We start from the raw sequence: 8,530 nt of genomic DNA, 5'->3' as shown, positions 1-8,530 counted from the left end.
GAACGAAACTGGGCTAATTGGCAGGGATTCATTGTGGTTAGTAGCGTGACCATTTTGGAACAACGCAAAAGACGAAAGGCACATGTTTTGTTATTTTTTTTCTCTTTCTTATAAAGCACTGAGTTGTCAGTCAGCACTCCTGTTAAGTCTTCTGTGTCTTTCGTCTTTTGCACTGTTCCAAAATGAACCCGAACCGACTAGCCCAACTCTCCCTTTTGCTGCAGTGGCGTGACAAATGAAGAGAGAGAAGAACGTCATGGAACTAGCACTAATTCAACAATGTTTTACTCACGGAAATCACATCCTTGAAAACTAACAAAACAAAGCAAACTCGGCAGTCGCACACCCTATAACACAAGAAAGCCGGCTATCACATCCAGCCAGCTGATTAGAGTGAACACACATAAAATAAGTGACATGCCTTTTTTTTTTCCAATCACTCGTGACACACCTCGTGCATGCCCCACCCTTTTCCAACAGTTCAATTTCTTTCTCTGAAAGTGCTGTGGAAGACTGGCTGGCACAGCCGTTTCCATGTTTCTTGATCTGGTACGCTTCTACCACCTCACGCGCTCTCAGATTTTTATGGTGAAAAATCACTGTAGCTTCACCAAAAGCCGGTGCGCAGATGCTGCTCCTGTAATGTGGTACAATGTGTGTTTTAGCGCTTGTCCCGTGTGGTTCTGCATTGTCATCGTTTGTCCTGGTACTACCTTTACATATCGGCGGAGCATTTATTAAGAGAGAGTTTGGAACATGTGTGAGATGTGTACTGGGCCTGTGCATTGTTAGGAACTTAGTAACGTGCAGTTTGGTTACGCCATGGTAATCTCGTACTCACAGGTGTAGCAAGCCTTCCTGACTGCCTTGCGCTGCAGGTATCAGGCAATCAAGAAGGCTTGCTACTGCAGGATGGAAAACTGGACGAGTTGGTGTAGATTCATTGCAGCCAACAGCGCGAAACACACAGATCAGGAAGCAAGAAGTGGACACGGCACATGTCCATTTCTTGCAAGTGGCCGTGTCCACTTCTTGCTTCCTCGTCTACGTGTCTCGCGCTGTTAGCTGCAATGGACCTTGCTACAGCTATCAATCAAGAAGGCCGAGTAGTGCAACACATGGTTTGCATTGCCTTCCTATTCTTCCTATGGGTCTGCAGGTTCCTCGTCAGTGGCGTCTCAGGAGCAGTATCATTCACTCGTGACCATACATGGCGGACTGCATTCTTGCCGGCAGTGCACCTATGTGACCAAGAAAAGGACAAACATGAAAGTGCACCTTCGCAAACACACGGGCGAGCGCCCTTCCCAGTGCTCCCTGTGTCCGGCTGCGTTCATTCATAGCAGCCATCTGAAGCGGCACATGCTCACCCACACAGGAGAGCGTCCCTTCTCCTGTGTCCACTGCAATGCATCCTTTTCTCAGAAGAGCAACCTCAACAACCACATCTTCCATCTTCATTCAAAGAAGAAGCCCTAAGGGTCAGTAGCATACACTTTTATTGTAGGGGGAAAGGAAGAGGTCATTGATTATATAAATCTTTATGGGGGAAGAGTAACTTCTCTAAAGGGCATGAGACAGTTCAGATTGCCTCAAAAATAGTTTCTTACAGCGTAATGCTGAGTGAGAAGTCTGTCATTGTTAATGAAAATTTCTAAAGAACTGTGGCATGAGGTTACAGTTATTCCATCATGAAAAAGGCTTGACTTGCGTTAAATGTAGATCAGCTAAAAATTTGTTTGAAACCTTTTTGAAGTTATTGAAGTTATTCATTCTATATTTATCAACCTATTTAACAAATACAGAGACTGGTGTGCAATTGAGCTCAGGGCTCAGTAGAGTGTGTGAGATTTCTGCCCTTCCTCCAAATATGTCCACATGTGACATATTTGACAAATTGGGTAATAAAAAATGTTATTTGGTTCGCATTTGTTATTACTTTATAGTTAAATCCTGTTTAACACGAATTTCAGTTTAATGAAATTCTTGATATAATGAAGTATTTAAGTTTTTATACCTGCATCATTATCTGTAATTGACAAATTGACTGACAAGTAATACCTGCTTGTCACTGCAGCTCTTAAGTATGCTGTATTCTCTGTGTACGCACAGCATCCTCCATCGCTCTGTCTTGTGCTGGATGAGATTCGAGGATGAGCTTCAGAAATTTTCTTTCCTAAAATAAAGAAAGTAGTTGTAGAACTTGTCAAATAAAGAAAACAATCACTTTACTTTTCATTCAGATATAAAGATGAGTTGTAATTAGGAGCGTGCCAGTATCAAGTTTTCAACTTCAGAGTGAATTGAATATTTTTCTGATATTTACAAATACGAATAGTACCACTACTGACTTCCGCAAAAAAAATGTTTCCACCAATTAAGCATGAAAAAGCATGTTTATTGTACAGCTAATAATCTACAGGAAAATTATGCACTGTACAACAGCGGTACAGTGCATAATTTACAGTACCACATATGCAGTTATGTAATGTGATGAAGGATGAACAGCCGCTTGGTATGTTCGGGAAGCACCGACACTGTTGTTCATGTCACCATTCCTCCAGACAGCGAAAACAGTGGCTCACTAGACTCGCTTGTGCTGACGTGTTAATCTTGTCATCATAGTTTAATCCTCTAAGCATGCTTTCACAATTGGAAGGAGCATTGACAACTGATTGGCGCGATGTTCATTGCAGATGCTTCAACTTAGGATAACCCAGAATACCATATTTACTCGATTGTAACGCGACCACGATTGTAATGCGAGGGGTGACTTTTCATTGCTTCCAGGAAGGAAAAATAGTTATTTCGGTATTCGATTATAACGCGATGGTTGACTTTAGGTAGCGAAAATCTGACAAAAATAAACTCGCATTACATTCAAGTAAATATGGTAATGCTGTCAAGTAGAGTAATGCTGTCAACAAATAATCTCAGTCACGCGTCATGTCAGACCTTACATTCCAAACTTGTGACGCTGCTTGACATGTCATTGGTTTGGCTATATCTCTCAGAGCTGCCGAGGGCAGCTTACGAGGGCAGACAGATGTATATAGTGCGGTACAACGGGTCACTCTGCTGACAACTTAGTGATGAGGTGCATTGTGCAAACCGCGATAGAGGTGACCCTGCATACTAAAGAGCTTGTCCAGTCTGGAAGAAAGAAAGATAAATGCTTGCAAATCATATTTAAGCTACCATTGTAATTTTGCGTGTTCATTGGGGCATACTGATATGTACTATGTAGTTGAAGTAGTTGTTAGGCGCAACCCTGCCAGATAGTTCAGACGGACCCATAATGCTTGCATAAAGTTTTCTAGTGCTACTACAAGACCATACTGTTGTTCTAATTGTTGTGGACCAAGCTAAATTGAGCACTACATGTATCCTTGATTAGACCATTTCGTTACAGTTGGTTTGTTTTAAGAAAAATTGTACTATTTGTTGCGATATACTTCCATAAAAATTCGTGCAGTGTGCTTAATTTATAAGTTGTGTCTGACCATACAATCACCGGACCTTTATAAACAATACCACTCACTGCAGTTGACTGTGGGATTTTTCTGAGAAGGCATGGTTTCCCAGCATTCCGGTATCTCGGTTCTGTTTCTTGAACGCAGCAACAGTTTGTGTTTGAAAACTTTCCAAAGTTAAATACAAAGCCTCACATTACCGCAAATTTCGTGGAGTACAAATTAGATTACGGGCACAAAGGACAAATTATTAAACCCTGTATTTTATCAACCATCCATGATCTAGGATCCTTACAATTCTCTCCATAAAGCACAACCACAGGCACTTCACCACACAGCAAAGCCCTAGGTTGTTCTGAAAGTATGAACGTCATCAGAATAGTCTTTCTGGATAGTAAACAGAGTGCACAGAAATTTTACACGGGCCCGCCACGGTGGCCTAGTGGTTATGGCGCTCGACTGCCGACCCGAAGGTCGCGGGATCGAATCTCGGCCGCGACGGCTGCATTTTCTATGGAGGTGAAAATGTTTGAGGCCCATGTACTTAGATTTAGGTGCACCTTAAAGAACCCCAGGTGGTCGAAATTTCCGGAGCCCTCCACTACCGCGTCTCTCGTAATCATATCATGGTTTTGGGACGTTAAACGCCAGATATATTATTAGACAGATTGTGCTTCCAGTACTGTAACTGAAGCATCAGGGAAAGTCATATTCATTCATAAATATGAGGTGGGTTCTGAGAAAATGGTAGGTGGCCTGAGGTCATGGCTCCAAGGAAACTTAGGGCTGTCTGCAGAAAAATGACGAGCAGTTACATAATTTCATCTTTTGGGGTATTCTAAGTAAAGATGCATGCATTTGTGTATATATTTCGATTTTATTAAACATGCAGTACAGTGTACAAGCTTAGAGACAAATATCTGCGTTAAAAAATATTCGCTTGGTAACTGCTCCAAGAGGTTTTTAAGCTGCCCCAAAGCAAGTTTTTAGTTGCTCCAGAAGCTGCGCCGAGGTGGCTTCGGTGGCTGCACAGCCTACAGAGCAGCAGTTGCAGCCGTGGTCACTGCAGCGGTCTCCTCTCTCTGTGTCGGCAACATTGTAGTGCTTATGTGCGTTGTCATAAAGTCTACATCTGTGGGGATTCGAAGGTAGCATAAAATATATCTGTAAACAACTTCAGGAAATGTCTCTCGCACAAGCACTGTAGCACTATTGGGATAAACTTAAAGAAAAGTAGGTATCTCTTAATATTCAAGTCAATCTAATAAGTTTGGAAACTAGGGCAAGCTTGTGCTTTGTTCTAGAAGAAAGCGCAGTGATTTTAGTATGGACATAAAACACTTTCTATTTTTCATTCTTTATTTATTTGTTTATTTATTTAGTAGATCAATGTCATACTGCTTGCAAAGATGGAAGTGATTTTATATTTAGAAAGCTTGTGACGCTACATGTTGCGCCTTGAGACTTCAAATGTGCCAGCAAATTGGAAAAATGCCATTATTTCTAATACACAAAAAGGAAGGCATGAAAGACTTGAGGTACAGACCAGTCAGCCTTCATTGCACAAAATATTCATGAACATAGTTTCATATACGATACGAGAGCCACACTTGAACTCAATAAAACTGGAGAGAAGCTGCCTTCGAGAATGGGTACTCTACCATGGATCACCTTCATGCAATTGATAAAGTAACTGAGAAATCTGCTGAATACCGAAAAAGTCCTTTATACATGACATTCATGGATTACAAGAAAGGCATTCAACTTGGCAGAGATGACGCTAGTTCTGGAGGCACTGTGTCGGCAAGGAGCACACGAAACATACATGAATACCCTAAGCAATACACACAGAGATTCCACCGCAAGTATGCTCCTTCTTAGGGAAAGCAGAAAATTCTGATCGAGGAAAGGGTCCGACAAGGATATGCAGTCTCTCCATTATCATTCATTGCAAGACTAAAAGGATTTGAACTACTGGATTGAGAAAAAATGGGAATAAAAGAGAATATTTCAGCATTTACGCTTCAAGATGACATCATGCTCCTCTGTAATGACAGTGACCAATCGCAAAAAATTATCGAGCCCAATAAGTGTCCAAGTAGGGTTAGAGATGAATATGCGAAGACAAAGATAACACTAGGTGGTCTGGCAAGAGCGTGAAAGTTGGTGATAGACAATCAGACCCGGGAATCAGTAGAAGAGTATGAATATCTACGTCAAATACTAACAGGGTAGCCTATTCATGTTGAAGAAATTCACTAAAGAATAGGGATGTGCTAGTGTGCATACAGTTGATGCAGTTCGCTACTCATGACCATCAACTTGCCACTGTCACTAAAGTGGAAATTGTACAACCGTCGTAGTTTGCCATTTCTGACGTGGTGCAGACACATGGAGAATAACAATGACACTTGAGAAGAAAGGGGCCACACAGTGTGTGATAGAACGAAAAATGATAAGCGTTACTGTAAGAGTGGAAGACAGCATAGTGGATCAGAGGACTAACAGGGGCAGCCGATATCCTAGCAGATTTTAAGAGGGGAAAAAAATGAACCTGGGCAGGTCACGTCATGAGGAGGACAGACACCCAATCATCAATTAGAGCACTGGAATTATGGATACCAGGAGATGCAAAAGCGTGGCCATGGATTGCAAGGGGTGAGGTGGAGTGACAAAATTAAGAAATTTGCAAGCATAAAATTGAAATGAGCTAGTGTGTGGAAATGAGTGAGTTAGATAGCATGTGTAGAGGGCCTTATCCTGCAGTGGACAAAAATTTGACTGATGGTGGTGATGATTAATTTGCACGTCTGCACATTTTCTTCATCATACTGTAGTTTTGTTAGGCTATAGGCAAGTATCTGTGTGCTTTGTTGGTCTTGTCAATGCCTAATCGGCTTTGCCAGGCTTGTAATGCTAACTTAGACTCTAGCTGTGTCTTCACTCCTAAATGCGTTTGTGTTCTTCCTAGTCATTTGACATAATAGGCTTCTATAAACTATACTGCCATTTTCCTTAGCTCAGAATCTATTGCCATAGTAGCTCACAAAATACAATTTTGTTGCCTGAGTGACACCGAATTGCTTAATCGTGATTCACGAGGAACAGACGGCACATGCTTCACAAGGCCTTTCCGGGGCATGTGGTTTGAAGTGCACTACAGCTATGTGAACCACCAAACCATGATTGTTTTCTTTCGAACTGAGCATTTCATGGGCACGAAAAAATCACTGTGAGGTTTCTGGAACACTATCTCAACAACCCACATTGACCTAATGTTTGTCTTTGGTGTAGATGTGTCTGCACTTGATTTCCCAGCATCAGCATCCAATGTGGCCATTGTTATCAAGGCAAAGCAGTGCCAGTTGAAATGGTCAAACAGCTTATGGATGTGCTAAGGTGAAGAAACAAATACTAATTGCGTTAATTTACTTGCGTGAACATTCACATATCCTTCGGTGGAACCCAGATTATACAACTTTGAGAGCACCACACATAATCAAAAAACAAAGAATTCAAGCAGGGATGCTCAGTCTTGCCAATAAATGGGTACAGAAAACCCTATGGGTACAGACCGCATGAATAGCCCGAGGGGCGAACTTGCACCGCTGCAAGCAAAATAGATTCTGACACTGCAGTGCAAAAAGAAAATAATAAAATAAAACTTGTGTAGCGATTGATGTAGTTCTATATCCTGCATTAAATGCAGCTCCACTGCCATATGAAACCTGAGGAAGTGCATAGCACGGGCACCGAGCGATTCCCGTTCGTAGAGTGTCCACTGCTCCGTTTACCAAACCATCGATGACGTTGTTTGAGGCAAGCATGTATGGTTTCCCCAGCCCAAGTAGAATCTTGTTCAGGAGATTCACACACTTGGTGTGCGGTATGCACGCCACTTTTTGCTGCGCTTTATCGACTTCCTACTTGTTACTGCAGTTGAAATATCTGTCGTCTGCAGCGAGTTCCGTCAGGTAGCTTCCCCCTTTAAATGTAGCAACGAAAGAGCCAGAGAGGCGCTGGTGTGAGGAGCAATTGCGCGCTTGGCGAGTCTTTGCATGCCGCGGGTGTCAGCCGCTTGTTACCGAAGGAAAGAAGATTACTTTTAAGGGCTCGTTTTTCTTTTGCTAGACACAGTATCAATGAGAACTAACAGACAGCACTGCCAAGGAAAGTATAAGGGGTGTTATTTGTAGCAATTAGAATATAAATGTGAAGAAAGTAGAGTAGACGAAAAGATAACTTGCCGCCGGCAGGGATCGAACCTGCGACCTTCGAATAACGCGTCTGATGCTCTACCACTGAGCTACGGCGGCGGTCATCTCCCCGTCCACTTTATAGGGTATATATGTGGATTTAAACATAGGAGTGTTAGTCAGTGCCGATTGCAGCCATGGCGGCGAGTGTGGAACAATTTTTTCTGCCTTTCTGGCGCCACGTAGCACGTGATCTATTTACGAGCAGGCAGCTGACCAATAATCCCTCGCATATTATTGAAGGCATCAAGTCTGCCAGAACGAGACCCTCGCTATGAAGAAGGAAAGAAGATTACTTTTAAGGGCTCGTTTTTCTTTTGTTAGACACAATATTAATGAAAACTAACAGACAGCAATGCCAAGGAAAGTATAGGGGGTGTTATTTGTAGTAGTTATAACACAAAGTGATTAGAATATATATGTGATTTTAACGATCTTAAGTTAATTATTGCGATTAATTCATGGTTATTTCTGTTAACTATATTATTTCAGAACTTGTTCGTTTATTTTAACCCGGTTTTGAGCATTGCTAGCCTTGTTTTGGGCCTTTATTGACCACTTGATTGTGAGCGTGATCACGCCACATGACATCTACAAATGGATGACAAGCCGGGCCCCTAATGTGCTAAACACTTAAACAAGGACGAACAATGAACTTGCAACAGCTCTTATTGGAAAGAACACAGACATCAACTATACACACGTGTAAGTACGCCATATCTTTATCTGAAAGTTGCATAGATGGTACGCTTACGCGCCCTAGCGTCCCCGAGATAAAAAGTGCGTTCTGCTTCTGCGATT

The sequence above is a fragment of the Rhipicephalus sanguineus genome, chromosome 7, assembly GCF_013339695.2.
Source record: "Rhipicephalus sanguineus isolate Rsan-2018 chromosome 7, BIME_Rsan_1.4, whole genome shotgun sequence".
Taxonomy (NCBI): Eukaryota; Metazoa; Arthropoda; class Arachnida; order Ixodida; family Ixodidae; genus Rhipicephalus; species Rhipicephalus sanguineus.
The sequence above is the reverse complement of the archived record's forward strand: the minus strand, read 5'-3'. Positions refer to the sequence as shown.